The 21,277-nt window shown below is 45.1% G+C and overlaps 1 long non-coding RNA gene across 1 annotated transcript; it reads right to left on the reverse strand.

Moving 5' to 3' along the window:
* Positions 1 to 16,359: 16,359 nt before the first annotated feature.
* LOC125933655 (uncharacterized) lies at positions 16,360 to 18,602 on the reverse strand. Its single transcript, XR_007461047.1, has 3 exons — positions 18,259 to 18,602; positions 17,235 to 17,384; positions 16,360 to 16,983 (listed from the first exon to the last, which is right to left on the reverse strand). It is a non-coding gene; the product is annotated as an uncharacterized LOC125933655 (long non-coding RNA).
* Positions 18,603 to 21,277: the final 2,675 nt, after the last annotated feature.

Genomic DNA, 21,277 nt, shown 5'->3' on the forward strand with positions numbered 1-21,277 from the left:
TGGGCTCACAAACTTTGCACTCTGGTTTTTGGTTTCTTCTTTATATCTGGCTTCTGGGAAGTTCCCCGTTTTTGAGAACCCAACTAGGTATGTATGTATGTATGTATGTATGTATTTATTTTTTAATATGTAATTCGTTGTCAAATTGGTTTCCATACAACACCCAGTGCTCATCCCAACAGGTGCCCTCCTCAATCCCCATCACCCACCCTCCCCTCCCTCCCACCCCCATCAACCCTCAGTTTGTTCTCAGTTTTTAAGAGTCTCTTATGGTTTGGTTCCCTCCCTCTCTAACCTTTTTTTTCCCTTCCCCTCCCCCATGGTCTTCTGCGAAGTTTCTCAGGATCCACATAAGAGTGAAAACATATGGTGTCTGTCTTTCCCTGTATGACTTATTTCACCTCGCATAACGCTATCCAGTTCCATCCACATGGCTACAAAAGGCCAGATTTCATTCCTTCTCATTGCCAAGTAGTATACCGTTGTGTATATAAACCACAATTTCTTTATCCATTCATCAGTTGATGGACATTTAGGCTCTTTCCATAATTTGGCTGTTGTTGAAAGTGCTTCTATAAACATTGGGGTACAAGTGCCCCTATGCATCAGTACTCCTGTATCCCTTGGGTCAATTCCTAGCAGTGCTATTGCTGGGTCATAGGGTAGGTCTATTTTTAATTGTTTAAGGAGCCTCCACACTGTTTTCCAGAGCGGCTGCCCCAGTTCGCATTCCCACCGACCCAGCTAGGCATTTACAAGGAATCCGATATTTTGTTTGGTGTTTCACGTTGTATTACAGTGGGAGTTTTCAGGTTACTAAATCCTTAATATTGCTGGCAGTGACAGTTCTGTATTAATTAACTATAAATACCATAATAGTTTCTCTAGGCCAGCATGGTTATCTCCAGTTTGCAAATAATTACGTGCTCAGGAGGGATTAAATTCCTCGCCCAGAATCACACAGTGGGCATGGGAAGTACACCTGTCTTACTTCCACCAGTGCTCTTACTAGTACCTGCCGGCCAGGAGCTTGAGACAAGGAGTGAGCCCCGAGCGGGACGAGAGCGGCCAAAACGAGGAAGGGGGTCTTGTCTATGGCATCCACTCCCTACTTTGCGGGTTTCCTAGGACCGGATCTGAAGCCTTAATCATTTTAGGGCTGTGGGGTTTGGGCACCAAAAACATGTCACCAGGTGATCAACGTGGATCTGCCCAGAAGAGGAGCTGGCTCGTGGAGGCACAGGGACACAGTTCCTTCCTTAGCTTTTTATTAGCCGCATCTGATAGCTCTTGAGAAAGAAGACAGCGGGTACCCGAGCAGTGCCCTGACAAAGGGCACGCCGAAGGGAAGTCTGACTGAAGGTCGCCTCAGCAAACAGGTGGTGGCCAAGGGCCAAGATGCAGTCAATGCGAGCTTCGAGGTGGATGCCGAGGTCTTCCGCGTGGCTTTCTTCCTTCAGGCGAGGCTCACTCACAAGAGACCCTTCAGATCAAGCACAACGCCGCTGAGGAAATTTAAAACCAGGGGCGTTGAAAATGAAATCCCTCATCTTTATTTTCGCAATATCCTTATATTTCGATTTCCCAAGCACTGAAGCTCTGATTAAACCATCAATGGGTAAAGATGACAAGTTTAAGCAGCATGGCAGAGTGAACACCCACAGCTGGCTGTCGTCCCTCTTGTAGCACCCACGAAGGGACAATGAAACGATGCTGTTAGAAAGGTTACACCCACCAGGTCCAGAAAGAAAAGGCCAGGAGCTAGCACACGTTTGCATTTGAATGTATTGTGAGGAGCTTTCCCGAACTGGAGGAGAACTGAGAGATGAATTAATAAGAACATAGAGAAGTAAGTAAAAGAAAAGCAGATATGCCCCAAGGAAAGCAAATTATTGTGTCCGCAGGGAAGGGTAAATGCTGCGTCACGTGAATAATCTGTGAATGGCATTTACGTGGATATAACAGTGCAACCCGTGAATATGGGTCAAATGTAAATCACAGTTTAACTCCATCGGGAAGACGGTGGCTGTGCAACGGATGTGCGTGTGCCTGTGTGTGTGTGAGAGCCAACAGATAATACCTAAAATGGAAGAATTCAGAAGTAGCAATATGTGTAAGTGACTTACAGACGTGGATGCAAATATGCAAATGATGAGCTAAAAGATTTGAGAGCTTGGTTGGAGGTTCTAGAAGGGGAGTGCCGCTGCTTGTCCACCCCTGACTGAAGAATGGTCCTCTTCTCTCAGGGATGGCCCTCCTCCTCCCCAGGGAATGGAGCTTCGGGACAGATGCCGATGAAGCAGTGAGGGAAGAAGGGGACACTTGCTTCGCCAGCCAGATCAGCGGAATCCACCCTGGTGATCAGTGGGTGACAGATGTCATAGCCAGCTCAGCTTCTCATCCTAAAAGTTTCGAAAGTGGTTGCTTTCAGGGAGCGAAATATGGGGCAGGAGCTGTGACTGTTGTTTTCTCGACAAGCCTTACAGAACGGTTTGCCATTGGACTGAACACATGTGTTGTGTTGAGAACAGTAAAACAAAATGAAAATCAATATGCAATTTCGTAACAGCAAGTACTTTATTTAAAAAAAAGAAACTCAAAAGGTAGGTCACTTGGGGCCTTCCCTGAAATCAGAGTATCTAATGGCAATCCTGGCGGGAAACCTCAGGAAACCATGGGCACAGGCCATTCGTCTTAGCCCGTCCTGCCCCCAGCCCGATCTCTGGGCCCACGTGTCTATACCCGCAGGTGGCCTCAGGCTGCCTATGGCCTGAGATAGGTTTCTGACCAGACCCAACTTTTGGTGCTGTCATGTGCTACTCTGTTTTCTCTGCCCTGCGCCTTGCTTCCAGCCTCCTCTGGGTTCTGTACCTCCTGCCTGGTCTTTCGACACGGGGCTTTTTCTTGCTTTTTAGCAAGCAGCTTCTCTTGTTCTACACTTGGCTGATTTAAAACAAAATTAAAGTATAACCGGGGCACAACATTATATTAGTGTCAGGTATATAACATACAAATCCAACGTTTGTATACATGGCCTATACATGTATACCACATTAAGCCCATTTTCCATCTGTCACCATGACATGTTACATTTTTTTCTCCTTGTGATGAGAATTTCTAACAACTTTTGAAATTATAGTACAATATTATTACTATTATTTTTAAAGTTTGCTTATTTATTTTGAGAGAGAGAGAGAGAGCATGAGCAGGGAGGGGCAGAGAGGGAGAGAGAGAGAGAGAGAGAGAGAGATTCCCAAGCAGGCTCTGCACTGTCAGCACAGAGCCTGATGTAGGGCTCGAACTCAGGAACCGTGAGATCATGACCTGAGGCGAGATCAAGAGTCAGATGCTTAAGTGACTGAGCCACCCAGGCGCCCCTAAAGTACAGGATTATTAACTATAGTCCCCATGTTGTACATTACATCCCCATGATTTGGCTGCTTTGTTTTCAATTGAGTTTGGCCTGAAGGTGCCAGAGGGTCAAATCCTGCTGAAGATGTTTGGAGAGGCCAACGGAATGTTTTTTAAAGCCCTGGCTCTGAATGCATTGGGCCTCTGACGCTTCCCTTATGCCACGAACTTCACATGATTACCTCCCCTGTATTCCACTGTCGATGGTGACAGCTCAAAAGCAAATACAAACGATTTTCTCATTTTCTGTTCGTGTTCGTGGTCTGTAAACAAACGGATGTACCAACTCTACCAAACTGGAACATGAGTATTTTCATCAGGTAAACCACAAAACAAGTGAGGGTTAGACTTACTCTCACCGAAAACTCATGCCAGTGGGGTGGGGTGATGGTGTGTTTCTCTTGTGTATAGTCTAATCTAGCTGAGGTGTACTCCTGGTTCACAGCCCTATGGCATTTATTCTAATTCCTCACCTAGCCATTAAATTAACTTCGAAGGCATTTGTTCCTACACGTTTTTTTGTGCCTGTACCAGAAAAATTCACCGTCTTGAGACTCTGTGTAAAGTTCTTCTCCATCTTGAAGATCCACCCCACCAGGTACTTTCTTCCATATGATCTTGATTTTGTTCTCTGGTTGTCTTAAATGTATCAGCATGTTTTGTCTCTCCAGTGTGATGGTAAAATTTTCTAGAACAGACTTTTTTGCCTCTTTGATTTTCTCTTTCTTCCACGGAATATAGCCCTGTCTTAGGCACATAGTGGGCTCTGGGTAAAAATGGATGCTTTATGATAGACTTCCATTTTTACTAAAAACGTAAGAAGACAAAGCTGTGAATAAGTTTTAACATGATGAATTTCCCAACTTTACACTTACTTAAAGGTTCGAGGTGAGAAAATTATTATATATCACCTTCATCACCATTGAGCGTTTAATGACGTTAGAACATAAGTTGGAATTTGTTTCTTCCAGGCCAGAAATACTGAGAGAACTCTTAACTCCATCTGGTGAAAAAAATGAAGCAGTAAAAATAATCGCCTGGATTTGGAATCCAGAATTGGAAGCTCCAAGATGATGGATGATTTTCCTTCTTCGGGATAGTTTCAAACCTAAACAGTGCCATGAATAAAATGACTTTGGTCTTTATGACTTACAGTGTAAATATTGGATCAGTTTGTCAATTCAAAGGACTTCATAACTATTGTCTGTTTTTCAGGCAAATATTCTGGTTATATTCACAGCCACCAGCAAAAGCCAGTATTTATTTCATAATTGTTATGTTTCTTTGTACTATTATTTGCTTTTCCTTTATATTCCTAGCTAGTTTTGATTACCTTAAAGGCAGCAGATGGTGTGTGACCCACAATGGTATTTAGTTTTTTCTTTTCTTTTCTCTCTTTATCAAACACTTGTCTGGGTCTCCTTTAAAAGCTGGACAAATGTTGTTTGTTTAATCTTCATAGCTTCCTGTGAGGTAAGTATTCTGTAATATCCCCACTTTGCAGACGAGAAAGCTGAGGCACAGAGATATTATGTAATTTGCCCAAGGGCACACAGTTGGTAAGTTGTGTGGCCAGGATTCTGACTCAGGAGGTCTGGCTCCAGAATCCGTACTCCTAACCAATACGCTATGTTGCATCTCAAAAAATCTTTGCTGTTAGTGATCTAAATTAAACAGAATTCTAACGTTGCACTGGGGGAGGGAGGAAGAAAATGTTCTCCTTCTTTCCACTTTCAAATCTGGGCTGGAATATACGTATGGAATTATACACATTTGATCGGGACACTCATGGAATTTAGCTTGCGGTACACACGTATTTGATTTCCAGCGCTTTGCAAAATGCAAACAAACTTTGTGCTTGTTTGTCTTCGGGTTATGTCTTGGCAGACCTTCCCAGATGGTCAGATGAGAACTTAGAAGTTGCAGAAGTAATAGTTTAATTGAGCGGCCATAAAATTAATAGAGTCTTTCTTTAGTGCCTTCTATCTTTCTATCTCTTTCTGGTTGAGTGAGGATTAGAAATTGGACTAAATATGAGAAAAACAGGAGTCTGTGAAGTGTTGTATCTGAACTGGCAGCGTCCTGCTCTGAATGGGGTTACTCGGATTGCATAACCAACAGAGAGCGGGTTTAGGAGAGCAAAGAGGAGATGAAAAAGAAATGCTAAGTTGGGGGACTGTATGGAGGGTAGCGCTCATTTGAAACTTTGCAATATTTATGGTGATCTGTGAACATTTTTTGGCCTCTAGCCCCCAAGTACCAGAAGTACAGGTATCAAAACCCAAAGGAAACAACTGATTTTTTTAAAGTACAATGGACCGTGAGAATGTATGTAATTTTTCCCGTATACGTCTGAGTATGTAGCTGTAGAGATAGTAAATTGTGATAACACACTAGATAGAAGAGGACACTGTTTGAAATAACTAATTGTTAACCTGCTGTTGAATTACGAGGACTGCATCTTTGAAAATAGAAGCCAAGCACTCCCATTTTCTAGCCAGATAGTCCCCTTTATCACAGTCGTGCAGGCGATTGTTTATTATTCTGTTTGCTTAAGGCATTAACCGGAGAACTAGCAGACAGCTTTGTGGTGGAACGAATCAACTCTCTGTGAAAAGTCTCAATGTATTTTAGTTTTCACTTTTGAATAGGAGGCCAGAGATTAAAGAGTCAGATTCTAATCAGCTGGGTAGGATGTGGCCCAAGTATCCATGCCAGAATGAGAAGGGCCAGCGGCGGTGAGATCTTCATTTAGATCTCATCCAAAAGAAGAGTTTTAAAAATTAACTCGGAGTCCCTTTTCCGGTGGGGCAGTGGGGAGATGCCACGGATGTGAGTCAGAGGCTCACTCCCCATGCTGTGTGTGTTTGTAGAGGACTTTACTCCACTTGTCGCTTGATTCCAGGTGATCTGGAGTTTCAGCAATGCGACCAGGTGCCAAGGGCCTGAGACTAAAAAGCCGCAGATGGTCTTGGTAGGGGGTTTTAACTGTCAAGACCAATGGGGGTGCACAGATCCAGCGTGAGGGAAGTTACGGCACCGTAATGTGGCGGTCACCACTTACCTAATGTTCTTCACGGTCCCTGAGGTTTTCTTGAATCGCTTCCATTCTCCTGGGCCATTCTCTACACCTTAGCCCCAAGGAAAGCTTCAGTTAAATGAAAGAGCGTGGAGTTTGGAGTCAGGCAGCTCTGAATATGAGACTTGTCACAACCATTTCCATTAGCTGTGTGATTTGGGGGCAAATTGTTCTTTCTGGGCATCGATAGCTTCATATGGAAAATGCACTCAGAAAACTAGCACACATAGTTAATGAGAGGATGAGTAAGCTGATATGGGCATGGAGTCGGTGCTTCATGGGATTTGATAAGCCTCAGCACCCCCCAGCCCCTTACCCATCAATTCCCGATGCCTTCCTATGGACGTGAGTGCTCTGGCACAGGACACCAAGGACAGGCTGGACCCGGGAGGGAGCTGACTTTTTCCTTTGGGTGGGTCCCGTCCCACAGAGGTGAATGGCTGACCAGGGAGACTGAGTGGGCCTAGTCCACGGTTGGTGCAAGGGCATCCTTTTCAAAGTGTTGCCTCTTTCCCTCATTAGTTTCACTTACCTTTTAAATAAGGTCCCTTCCCCCTTAGAAATATCATTGTGTTGAACACTAGGAACACATTTTTTTAAATACAATAGACACAAAAACATGGGGAGAAGTAGACCTTTCTCATGCCTCCGAGCTAGGACACCCACGGCACTGTATGTATGTGTAGCAAAGATTGCAGTTGGAACCCAGGCTATATAGTTCATGCAGGGGTTTGGATGTGACTCAGTTTGCCTGAGAGGCTGGCATGTGAGTCTGCTGGGGGGCTGTCCTCGAGAAGAACCAAAAAGACACCTGGAAAACATGCATGCTCAGGGCGGAAGGGAAGCTGACTTCAAGGCCAGTTAGGATAAAATATTTGCAATACACACCGGCCTGTCCCTGGGTTTGTGTCTGAGTCCTACAGCAATAGCGTGGGAGTAAATTCAGGAAAAGCTGCCTCGTTGGCGTCTGTACAATACCGGGCTGCGAGGGGGCACTCGCTGATGAGTTCCAGAACCAAGATAATTCAGGACAAATGTGGGGGAGAGAAATTGACTGCCCTTGGCAGAGACAGAAGCCAGTAGGTCCAGTGGCTTGGTAGCCATGAGGGTTGGCCTTCTGGCACCGACTCCTCTGCCCTCCGCAGGGACAGCTTTGGTACCGACAACTGGGAGCATCTCTTCTGTGGCACAGCCCGGGGTGGCCTCAGCAAAGGCACTGCTGTTATGGGCTCACACAGTCCTGGCTGCTATGTGCACTTCAGAGCCCTCAGTAGAAGCGAGGGACAGGGACAGACACTATGGAACGCTCCTGGGGATTTCCTGAAAGGGGACGAGTTTGAAGGGAGATCGACATTCTGAGGTGGCGAGGGTGGGCAAAGCTTGAGACCTGCTGTGTGTGAATCTTCTTGAGACCCCAGACCTGCCTGCTGGCTGGGATGGCCTAGGAAACCCAGGCTGCATTTGTAAATTGTTGGGCATTTGTGTGTTGATTTATATTGAGGAAACCACTGACAAAGGGAGACTGACAGGCAGTTGACTATGAGGGCAAATGTGAATTTATAACCCAAGAACTCAGAACATTGAAAAACAAAAAACAGACAAAAACCACAACAAACCAAAGACAGGGATGATATATTTAGTGGAAAAAGGCAAGCCAGGCTTCAGAGCTGGAAATCAACTTAGATCTGTGGCCCGAGGCAAAAGGCATTTGTCTGGAGACACGGTGGGTGCAGTTGGGAATAACCGGGTAGATAGGGACCTATGGAAGCAGAAGTAAGTGCCAACTGGATGCACTGTTCTATGTCGCTGGGTGGGGAAACTCAGGGGATACTGGGCCTGGACGTTGAGCTGTGGGCGTGCACGTGTGCACAGGCGTGCCTGGCCGCATGCACTTTTGGGCACATCCACTGTGGCAGATATGGTACCACGACTGTGAGATAAGATCAGTTGCTTAAGAAATAAGGGGTGGAAGAATCTGGATTGACAATCAGCTAGGTATGCTGGCATGAGCTAGAGTTTTCAAAATAAGAAAACTTCTAGTTGGATACAGTGCAATTTGGGGGGAACTTCTGCCCACCTGTCCATGTACACATAATTGATTCTAGGATAACTCTTTACCCCTCACATCAGGGAGGAAGAGAGGGCTTTACAGACTTAACTATTCTGTAGCTTGTTCTGTGGATAAAGTGTCTTGAGTTCAGTGTAAATTAAAATCAAAATAAACTATTGAAATGTTTTGACTGTGTCCTGATATCCTGAGTGTTTGGCTGAAGTAGCGAGACGATTGGAGGTGTGCAGACAGGTAGAGAGCCTTTCTAAGATGAGCAACGTATGCTTCCCTCCGCAGGGGTTTTAGCAAAGGGAAGAATGCTAGAGGTCAATCAGAAAAGTCAGTGTGGATAGCTCGCCCATTCTAAGAAGATGGAATCTCCTTTTTTTTTTTAAATGATTTTTTTAATGTGTATTTATTTTTGAGAGAGAGAGAGAGTGAGTGAATGAGGGAGGGGCAGAGAGAGACACACACAGAATCTGAAGCAGGCTCCAGGCTCTGAGCCATCAGCACAGAGCCCGATGCGGAGCTTGAACCCATGAACTGCAAGATCATGACCTGAGCCGAGGTTAGTCGCTTAACCCACTGAGCCACCCAGGCGCCCTGGAATCTCTTTCTTATAGAAGGTTGGTTGGTTGCTGTCTGAAGATAAATGCCACAAATATGTCTTCATCATATTCCCACATATCCTAATGTCTCCTCAAAGCCCAGAGGGGGAAGGAGGGCGAGAAAGAGGGAGGGAAGGAGAAAGGGAGTCTGAGAACATGAAGGTTACAAGGCGGAAGGATGTGGAAAGTGGATTCTCAGCGACTCGAGCCATCAGATAAGCAGCTTTGGGTTATAAACTTCGATTTCAATTATCCCTTCATCTGGGTTTCTGTTTGCTCCTGAATTTTTACCCACAGCACATTGATACTATTCCCGGACTGTGGGACTTTCCCAGACTTCACACCAAGCTCATAAAACTCCTTTTTATTATTTTTTTTTTAAATAAATGTGAAGACAAAGAAACACACCTAGATAAATAGAGAAGTACACATTCTGTGACTGAGCGGCTCATCAGCACGCCGGTGAAGCAGCTTTCTCAATGAATATGTTGTGTATTAAAGCCTCGTTCTTAAAGGGAAGAAAATGGATCCAAAGAAGACGGTGACACTTGGAGAGTTCACAACCCCCTCTGATAACACAGAGGAATTTAAAAAGCAATTTTAAACATAGGAGGAAAGAAAACTATGCAAAGGATATTTGAAGCAGAGTCAAGCGCGCAATGCCTCGTGCCAAGAACAATTATTCACCGTCCCCTAGGGCACGTCCCCTAGAGCATGCCAACCGAGGGCCGGAAATGCCAGGGAGGACCTTTTGCACAATTGGCCATCAGCTTGGTTCTGAAAATGCGTTCTCGGCATTTTCCACAGGACGCGCTTTGAAGTGAGTGGATGTACAGAGCTTTGAGAGGCGTGGTTATCACCACCGACCTCACTGCCTCTTGCTCTTATATTATGTCACTTCCTGTCCCAGTGCCTGAAGTTCAGGCCTCTCACCAGCGTAGGAGAAAAATGTCTGCTTTTTACTTCCGGAGAAGTACGCTTTAAAGAGGATGTCCCTGCCTTGAGTCCCCAGGCCTCTCAAGTGAAGAAGAATCCCTCATACACAGAGGGCAGGATGCCCGTGTTTTCCCTCCCCACCGTCCTTTCCCGGCTGTCTGGGCTCCCGGTTTACCGGAAGTTCTTCAGACCTCCATGTGTGGCGTCGGGGAGCGCGCACAGAGCTGTTAATGCAGAACAAAATGGCCGCCTCTTAGGGTTTGTGGAGCCTGATGAGGGAATTACTGCCAGTTTATACTCTGGGCCCTCACACATGTCTTTCGTTCCGACAGCTCCAGTGGTTTTTATTCCAACGGATCTGCAACCCATCCCGAAATCGTTTCAGTAAGGCTCGCTCGGTCGTTCTGTTGGCAACATTGCAAACTGCACGCCTGGGGGTGAGTGGAAGGTGAGTACCACCTTCTAGAACCTTTGTCAAACCAGTCTGGTACATATCTATGCTTTTCATAAGTTAATTGCTAACTTCCAAGGAAAAAATACCGTTTCTTGCTTTCTGGTCTCTTATCAAACATGCGAAGCACGGCTTGGTTAAGCAGTAACTCTTGCTCTGTAAGTAAACAGAATTCCCCCCCCCCCCCTTTCCATACTGATCTAAATGAGTGGCACATGAGAACCGGGGGGCGGGGGGGGGGGGTGTGGAATAACCAGCAGCTGTTAATAACATGCCGCACTGGAAGTGGTTCAGTTTCTTGAATACACCTTGAGAATGTTTACATCCGTAGAGGACAGAGTGTTTACAAGGGCCCAGTGCTTATTTATCTGAGGACGCTTTAATGGAAACACAGCTTTATGGGCCCTGGGGACACTCTCCTGCCAGCATTTCGACCTTCAGCAGCAGTGGCGATTCCTCGAGTAAAAGCCTTCAGGTTACAGTGCAGTTGGCCCTTACTTTGACTTTTCAGAAGTTTTATAAGTGGCTAGCACCTCAAGAGCCAGAAGTGGTTTTGGGACTTGGTAGGGGGGTGAGGTTTGAACGCCATCCAGGCCTTGGATACAAAGAGAGTTGAGAAGTGATGGCCGTTCTATGGCTTTGTCCACACAAGCAGGCGGAGGAATGGGGCCACCTATGTAGTGTGACTTGGAAGTTGCCAGAAAAGCAGCCCCCTGACCAAGAAGGAGGCCTCTCTCCTCACAGACCTACCTCAGAGTCTGAAATTTAGACCAGAAGATTTCTGCATTTTGGTCTGGGCATGGTCTCCAAAACATCTCCTTTAAAAGGCAAAAATTCTACTTAAAAGAGGAATGTGTTAAGGTATCGGCACCCAGACCACATACTATGATTAAATAGATATCACCTGCAGGGGCTCGAGGGCGCGGGGACCTCAGGCAGTGCCTCCGTCACCCACCTGGCTTCTGACCAGGGACTCCGCCCTCCTTACCTTCCCAAGTTCACATTGCCACAAGGTTCCCAGAGCATCTGTAGAGAGAGCCATCGCTTTTGTTTTCTGGAGCTTGGATTTCCCACGGTGGCTCTGAGATTGCGGTGGTAATGTTTACATTCAGGAGTGCAGTAAAATCTTTAGGGGCCCTAAATACTGAAAGCATTATGATAATCTTCCACTTCCTGGGTATGAAAAATTCAAATTCAAATTCATTCTAAATTGCAAAACATACCCAATGATGGCTTAAGTAAGTGCTGATTTTCCCCACGAGGACTAGTTTCTTCCACTTTTTGAAATAGAAAATGTGTAATTTCTTTCATAATCGTTTTTCTTTTCCTTTCTTTTCCTGTTTTGCTAATATGCTAAAGGCATGCTTAGTCTGCCTACTGAGCAATCTGGCCCTTTCTTTACTCCCAGGGCCCAACTACTGTCTGTGAGTCAACAAGCCCAAACTTGCATCTGCCCCCCAGACCCTGTTTCTAAGCGCCCAACAATTATTTCCATTCGTATGTCCCATGGTCATCACCATCTTACCAGGTCTGAAACAGAACCCAGGATCTTTTCCTCCAAATTCGTCTTCTGGTTTTCTCCATCACAAAAAATGTGTCCAGTTGCTCAAGTCAGACATCTGGGTGTCATCCTTAACACCTTCTTCTTTGTCGCCCCTGTATCCACAAACTTCATGATTTTACTTCCTAAACATCTGTCAATTTCATCCACTGTTACTTTTACCCCTGCTGCCATTATCCTACCCAAAGCACCATTTGCTCTTGCCTGGGGTATTGCAGGAGTCGTCGTCTTAACTACTCCTGCCTCTGCCCTTTTCATGTTAAAGTTCTGTCCTCCAGAACTGAGCAATCATTCTAATCTGATCATGTTCCACATCCCATGGCTTTGACAGCCTGAATGGTATCCCAAGGCTTAAACTCCCCTATGAGATTTACAAGGCTGCTGGCAATGCGGCTGTGCTTTCTGCCCCGGCCTATCTCTGGCCACTGTTCTACACCTCTGTGATAGTAAATGTCTATAACGTCCATGAATACAATAATCTGCTACACTTTGGGCCTTTGCACATGCTGTGTTTGCCTGACCAATTCCTATACATCCTTGGGCTCCAACACCTCTTCCTCCAGATCCTTTCCTGGGTACCCCAAGGACCCCATACTGTACTCACCCCCCTGCAGAATGTTTTGGTCTGTCCCTTCCGTAACCTCTAAGCTCCAGGACGGCAGGCATTGTGTGGCTCTTGTTGCATTGTTTGCCCAGTCCCTGGCACAACACCTGCCACATAGCAAATGCTCAGTAAATGCTTGTTGATCAGATGACTCTCTTGTAATTCATAAGGTGTGAAGGATCCTTTTGGGCAAAGAGGCTTGCTTGCGGCTTTGGTTAAGGACTTAAAGTAGATAAGTGCTGCATCTAGCTTCTGAGTGTCGGGTAGGTGGGGGTGGAGTACAAGTTTGAGACATCAAATGTGACAACAGCTATCACTTAATCAGCTTCTTTATCTATGGTTGTTCCCAACATGTGGAAGAGAAACCTGAGGTGCCGATAGGATGAGCAACATAGCCAAGGTCACTTGGTGGGTGTGGATGGTAGTGCTGAATGTGGAGGTCAAGTGATTCTAAGGATGAGTTTTACGTTCCGTGTTGCCTGGGCTGTGTGGGCGTCTGAATGCACGGAGGGCATCTGACATTATCACAGTTGTTTTGTAAAATTGTCACTGAGTTGTGGTCACTTGGCTCTGACGTTTCATTTGGGTTATCAGTAAGGTGTCCGTGGGATGTGTGCGTGTTCAGCGTGGAGAAAGCGAGGAAGTACGATGTCTAGAGCCACTGGGTTGATGAATAGAGATAGCGTTTGCTATTTGGAATCACTTGGCCCGTTTTTCCAAATGATTACCTCAAAAAGACCAGTGAGTTAGTTCATTCCGTCGCCAAATGTTTATTAAGTAGAAAGCAAGATGCTGTTTTGTAGTCTGGGTGAGAAAAAAAAGAAAGGTGTCAGATGGCCTTGATCTAGCAGGGAGAGAGGAGACCAGACGCCCTCCACCAACACAAAGCAGGGAATGCTGGTACCACGTACACGGGACTGGAAAGCTTGGGGTGTTCTGAGACGGAAGGCCGTTTCTTGCTGTGGTGACAGGAGAAGGTGGTATAAGGCTGGGCTGCCGTCAGTGTTGTTCAGTATTAACATGTCAATGAGCCTTTCATCTTATACAGAGTATAGAAAGCTCTAGATACCGATTTGGATTTTCACGTACGTCTCATCTACAGCAGACCATCAGCACAACCGAGTAGAGGAATTGTGTCTGTTATCGAGTCTCGCAGTGTATCTGATTAGTTTTGTGCAATTATGATTAAAAACAATTCAGATGCTATTTGCACCACTTCCAAAATGCTGTATTCCTTTATTGTAAGGCCAGGATTCTTAACCGGGAGGTCCCAGATGCGTCTGACCTCCGGACCCAGATATTAAAAGCAACAATTTGTATGTAGGCGTAAATAATTATTTTTCTGCCTATCATTTTCACGTGATTCTTTAGGGCACATGTAGCAATTTTATTGTTAAAAGACACATATTTCACAAAAAGCTAAAGTGGGTATTGTTTATTAATTTCTTACATAAAATCCACTATTTTTTACAGTAAATACTAACAACAAAATGATTTACACGCTGTTAAGTTTTTTAATGTTATGATTTGTAATAGACAGTGGTTTTAAATATGCCATGGTGGCTTGGAATATGAGAAAAATCTAAGCGTTTAAGAAAAAAAATTGGAAGGGGCACCTGGGTGCCCCTCAGTTGGGTAAGGCTCTGACTTTTGATTTTGGCTCAGGTCCTGATCTCACAGTTGGTGAGTTCAAACTCCTCATCTGGCTCTGCACTGACAATGCAGAGCCCGCTTGGGGTTCTCTCGCTCTCCCTCTCTCTCTGCCTCTCCCCTGATTGTGCATATTCTCTCTCTCTAAGTAAATAAATAAATAAACTTAAAAAAAAACAAAAAAAATTGGAAGTAAGCGATGTACTATCTAAATTGAATGATCGAGGCATATGCAAATCCTTAACTCTATTAATCTATCCATGCAACAGAAGTATATAATCAACAAAGGACCTACCAGACTCTAGCTCTTGGGTTCTGGTGCATTAACACATATTTTGAACAAGCTTTGAAATGAAATGCTGTGTTTGTGCAGTTGGCTGGGGGCACTCATCCTATTTAGGAGACCTGACAGCCAATTTGAATGGGAAGCTGTCTAGGGTGGGATGCTGTCTTAGTTTGGGTTCTTCCAGAAGTGGATGCTGAGATAAGGATTCCACTGCAAGTAGTTGACTTGGGAGGTGGTTCCGGGAGGCACAGGAAGGGGAGTCAGATAGGGACGTGAAGACAGTGAATAAACAGCACGTTCTCGCACAAGTACCACGGTGGGCATCCGGGTCTTGTCCCCGCCGAGAACTCTGAGGGCCAGTGTGGATCACGTGTCTCCAGACCATGCCCCGGTGGAAGGGAGTGGGGTATTTCTCCACTGACTCCTCTTGGTCATTGGTTGAGAGTTGCCTTTGGGGGAGGCCGCTAACTCCCCAGTGCTTCTAAACTGCCTGGTGGGAGAGAAGAGTGGGATCCAGCTTGGATGAAGCCCTGAGGGAAAGAGTTGAGGGAGTTGGCAGTTGGGAAGTTGGGCCAGCCTGTAGGAAAGTGGTAAATGCTGAGAATGCAGGGGCAGGGGCACCCACGGTTTCTGCGACAGACACCTTTTACCTTGCTGGCCAGGCTATTGAAGAGTGCTTAAGGTCAACAGCCCCCCGGATGCTCTCTACCACCCACCCACTTTGCACACTGTCGGGAGTACAGGTTGTCCCCCACAGGACAAAGCGAGATGCCAGCGCCCTTGATAGACTAGTGAGTGCTTGAGGTTGTAGGAAATGCAGTTGTAGCCAAGTGTTTCCTGTGGGGATGGTAACTGGAGGGACTGTGATATCAGTATTGGTTCGATGTTAGAAATGATTAAGGCAAAGGAGTGGACTTTTTCCTCGGCGTTGAAGTGCTTTGCGCTAAAGTAGTTGGCTTATCAAAGTGCTTAGGAACTGTGGTCACATATCACATAGACCTTTCTGTCCCTCCATACCTCCCCTCCTTTTCTCCTGCCATCCTTCTTCTTTCACTCATTCTTTTCCCTTTCCTTCTCTTTAGAAGACCTTTTACTCAGAAAGCCTTCTCTTCTGTAAATGTACAATTTCCCTCATCCTGTCCTTCCTGTTCCGAACCTTTGAGGACAGGGACCATATTGATCTTTGTATTATTGATACTTAGCAGAGTTTCCGGAATAGGGTAGGTCTTGAGAAAACGGTTGTTGAATGAATGCACCTCTTCGATGTATTGAAATAGAGCAGTGCAGGGGACTGTCTGGGGCTCGTGGTGGCCAGAGCAACCCCCCCTTCTGAGGCGGCCTCCTTACACCTTCCTTGCCACCCGACTCATGGGCCCTCCGCTCTGCGTGCAGAGGGAGACTCAGATTTCCAGAGCCCAGAGGCAGCTGATGTCTTCTTGGGGTTCGGCCAGCTAACATAATCTCTCAAAATGCAAACTTCTCTTCTGAGCATTGGCAGAAAACACTGTGAAGTGAAAAACTCACGAGATAGCCTATAGTTGCCGTTTAAAGAAATGTTATGTCTTTGCAACAAACAACCGCAACAGAACAAAACCACCAAAAAAGGGACTTTTAACTGAATGTCATTTCCCCACTGCCGTCCCGCACTACCCCGGCAGCGTCTCCTTTGGGGCCTGCAACAGCCGCTAGGGTGACGGGTCCTTTTCTTTTCCCAGTGCCTATACACCCATGTTTAGTATTATCTTTTGAGCCTCTGGCAAAGGCAACGCGTGTACATCGTAAAGAAAATTTAGGAGCAAAAGGTACGGGAACATGAAAACAATTTTAGCATTCAGTGATAAAAATTACAGACGTAGTGGTGGCAGATCTCTTTACGGATGGAATGCAGGTCACATTTTACTCTATAACCGGCTGAGAATGCTTGTTTCGGTTTTTATTTAGTTAAGAGGCAGGGATGTCTCTTTGGACATCGTATGGACGCCATTTCCCGGTGCAGCTGCTCTAAATCGGGAGCGGGATTTTAGAAGTTAAAGTGGCATGAGATACAGCTTGTTGACAGCAATCTTTTCACAATGCTTAAGGAAATTCACTCGTGTTGAATAAGTATTTTCTTTTCCTCATGCCACCAAACTGCGGAAATTTGGGCTGATCACTCCACTTCGGATTTGAAGCTGGCCCACAACGGGAATAGACGGCTCCCAAGAGGTGTTGCTTATTGCATTTATTTCCGCCAATTATGTTGACTGTAGTCTGCGAAAATATCATGTCACCGAACATTTTGGTTTATGCGGGGAGGTTCAGCCAACAGAAGGCATGAGTTGGAACGCAGCTGTACTTAAAGGTGGACCTAGAAAGGATGGAAAAGAGTCTGTGAGTATTTTGAAAGAGCTTTTAGAGGACGTGGAACATTTATTCGAGTAGTGGGGGTAGCGGGTGGGCTGAGTGCTCTGAGCGGCCTGAGTCCCAGCTGTCCGGTGCGGCCCGTGATTGCGTGAATACTCACTGCCAGATGTGTTACCACTGCCCTTGTTGGGTTACCGTGTCCTGGCCCCAAAGTAGGAGTACAGAAAGAGCCAGCTTGGGTTAGTTTACATTTACCGACAAACGCAGCCTTCGTGAGCGGTCAGAGAGGTGGTCAGTTGCGGCTGGATTCGAGGTATTTACGCCCCAGACACCGGACGACACCTGGGGTTACGGAACAGCAGCAACCAGCGCAACCTCAGCCACAGCCATCGCAAGACCATTCATCTGGAAATGAAAATAGGGGCAGTGTCAATACCATTTTCCCTGTTCTTGCTAACACATAAATTAAATACGTAAAGTATAAAATATAAATGCCGTGTGATCAATTAGAAACTCCTTCTCTGAAACCCACCCGACCCTTCTCTCCCCCGAGAGAAAGACCTCTAGATTGACCTTCATGGTCCTCTGTAAGAAGTTGCTAATAGCTGAGCACACTATGTGTGTTTAGATGTCCGTTTCTAAACATTATGCACCACTAAGGTAAACCAACGCTCCTCAAAAAAATGGCTGATTTCGGAGCTGAAGGGGAGAAAGCCCAGGATGACTCTGGGGCATCTCGTTATGTCAGCAAGTAAGGAAGTGCTCACAGAACAGGAGGACGCCTCGAAAGGCCACTGGGACAGGCTTAAGAAGCTCGCACTGGCCACGGGGGACAGTCTAAGCATCAAAAGGAACGATGGCAGCAATGGGTTGTAATTCATTGAATTGTATAAGGATCCCCAAGTCCATAGTGATGATAAATAAATAAATGGGGAATAGAAGGAGACCTCTTTCTTAAAGTGGAATGCCATCTGATAAATGTGGAAAGAACAGGTTTAGAAAAATCACCATTTTGTCACCATCAGAGTGAAGATGGATTCAGAATCATCAATGGATGCTAAAACTGTTGGATGACAGTTTAGAGAGGGACAGGAGATCGACACGGTCTCATAGTCTTTCCCACACACGACTTATTAACCACAGTGGTAAAAATGGTAACTTCACAGTGAAGATACCTGGGGACCTCCTATTAACCAACCAAGCAATCAAAGTTTACAGCACCTATCACGGGAGCAACCAACACACAGCTCCGGTCTGAGGTACTTAAAGCACCTCTTACCTTGAATCTCTGCCCGAAATGCATAACTTGAATCTAATTCGTACTGAAAGACAACTGGCCTGAAGTCTTCAAAAGTGCCAATGTTGTGGAAGACCAGGAAAGTGGGACGAAGTGCTCCGGACTGAAGGAGATTAAAGAGACATGACAATTCAATGCAACACAGGGTCCTGGACTGCATTCCGGATCAGGGGGAAAACCGATGTGAAGACATTTATTATGGCAACTGGAGAGATCTGAATACGGCCTGTAGATTAGATAGCCCTATCAAGTCAAAGTTAATTTCTCCGTATTTTTAATTCATTGTAATGGAAGGGACCATTCTTGTCTTCGGAAGATATATGCTGAAGGACCTTGGGGTGAAAAGGCAGGAGATTGTCAGCAAACTCTCAAGAGTTTCAGGGAAAAAAATCCAATATTATTTATTATATAGCATAGACTCTATATAAAGTATATAAAATGTGCTATATATAGAAAGGCAATGATAAAGCAACTGTGGCAAAGCATTAAAATGGTGAATCTGAATAAAGGGTGTGGGAGTTCTTTGTCTCATTTTTGCAATCATTGCAAATGCAGTGGTTTCAAAAGGAAAAGTTCGAAGGGAAACAGGTTACTAATATTGCCACAATTTTTGCTGGACGCAAGTGAGAAAGTCGAATCCAGATCTCATTCTGTTTTTTCTATTCTCTGGTGTTCCATGTTTTCCTTCTGGAGCCCGCTAACATGTGTTTAAATGACCCCGTCTGCAGGCACGCTCCCACGGCAGGGCTGGGGGACTCCCGCAGACAGGCAGCCACAGCCTCCCTGCCCTGCTGCCTCTGCAGACCAGCCACATGCTGTCACTTTGTCCTGCCACGTCTTCTCTTCCCTTATGTTGGTTCTTTCTACAGCTGTTGCTTTGGTGGCCCCTCCCACCTACCTGGCCAGTAACTCGCCCTTCTTCTGACTCCCTGTGATACAGGCAGTGCCTGCTTCCCTCCTCCCTGCCCGCTTGCCTTCCACCATATTGTTTCTTACCACAGGGCTAGTTACCTTCCTAGTGGGTGGGTGGCCATGGTTAGGCTGCATGGTGTCGCTTTGATGACCCATCTCTTTCTTACCTGCTGCTTGAGTGGACGGGCCTTTTGTTTTCCCCCGGGAAACCATGTCCTTTAGGTGGATCTGGAATGGCTCCTTCAGGAATTACCAAACTCACCATATGCTTTCCTGTTCCTCAAAACTGCGTCCTCAAAAATTGTCCTTTACGTTCAGGCACTTGGCAGGACTTAAAACTTCACAGGCCATCAGCACCTGTCTGCCCTTTTAGGTATGGCCCAACTGTCGACCTTAGCAAAGTTCCAGCACCCTATCGTCAGCTGGGTATGAGATCAATTAGTTAAAATAATACCGAAAGATTATCACGTGATTGGTAATGATCACTCTTTCACATTAAGGGAATTTGGCCATCTTGGCATTAAGACCATTAGTGAAAATACTGGAACTAAGCAAGACTTGAACAATGCCAGATTTTGGTTTATGCACCTAATGGACTATGGTTTTCATGCTAGGATTTCCTTGTCCTTTTTTTTTTTTTTTTTTTTTTTTTTCAAACGTGCTGGGAAGGGGAATTTGATGGAGCTTGTAGGCCCTTTAAACTTGGTTAAATTATGGGACGCCTGGGTGGCTCAGTTGGTTAAACCTCTGACTCTTGATTTAGGCTCAGGTCATGATCTCATGGTTCATGGGGTCGAGCCCTGAGCCCTGCATCTGGCTCTGCACTGTCAGCAAAGAGCCTGCTTGGGATTCTCTCTCCTCCTCTCTCTGCCCCTCCTTGACGCGCGTGCGCGTGCGCATGCTCTTTCTCTCTCTCAGAATAAACAAACTTAAAAAAATACTTTGTTACACTGGATTATTTTATCAGGAAGCAGGTTGTAGATATTGCTGTAAATTGCTTTTTTTCCCCCTAAGGCAAAAGTATTCAGGACTTGATGATTATGCAGTAACCACTACAATTTCTCTTCATGACATGGGATGTTTAGTAGCATTACCAGAGTCTCTGTCTTCCAAATACTTTCTTATTTACATCTACATCAGCAAACTGGTAGTTTGACCCACTGGCCAAAGATCATTTATCCAGACTTGCTGAGAATGAAGTGCACCTGTGTTTGTATCATGGGAAAAGTCCAAGGAAAGCAGCTAATGGGTCAGAGTACTTCTTGGTTTCCTCAAACCTCCCACAGGGTTTCCCTCCTTTTATTTAGAGTACTAATAAGTGAGTAGTTATTTTTCAGAGCATAAGAACTCTACTTCTTTCCTCCTTAACGAAAATATGGACCAGTCACTAAAAACTGTATCGGTATTTGGAAATATTTAGCTTTTAAAAACAGTGTTACGGTTAAAAGAAATGGGACAAACAGACCTTTAAACAATCATGACCACTGGAAGCTACTCAGCTTTGATAATTTCTTCTTTCTCTGTATAGCCTTGACCTTGGCTGAGACAATGTGATTTATAACATAAGTGAACGTTAAGAGGGCAGAAACTATGTCATACATGTTCTGAGCTTGCCACTTTCCATTTTAAGATATAAATCATAAAATATTTGTATTAAATAAATTAAAGTTTATGTAAAGTTTATGTAAAGTTTACATAAAGTTTATGTAAAGTTTACATAAAGTTTATGTAAATGATTTGTTGCTTTATGGAATTATTTTTTAGAATATGTTATAGAATGTCTATTTTCTATAGTATGATTTTAAAATTATCCTTTAAAAGTTCATTTAAAAATGAAAGTAATATATGCATACAAGGTTAAAAAAATAAAACAAAACACGGGATGCTTGGGTGGCTCAGTTGGTTAAGCATCTGACTTCAGCTCAGGTCATGATCTCACAGCTCATGGGTTTGAGCCCCATGTTGGGCTCTGTGCTGACAGCTCGGAGCCTGGAGCCTGCTTCAGATTCTGTGTCTCCCTCTCTCTCTGCCCCTCTCCACTCACACTCTGTCTGTCTCTCTCTCAAAAATAAATAAACATGAAAAAATT

This window comes from Panthera uncia, assembly GCF_023721935.1.
Source record: "Panthera uncia isolate 11264 chromosome A1 unlocalized genomic scaffold, Puncia_PCG_1.0 HiC_scaffold_16, whole genome shotgun sequence".
Classification (NCBI taxonomy): domain Eukaryota; kingdom Metazoa; phylum Chordata; class Mammalia; order Carnivora; family Felidae; genus Panthera; species Panthera uncia.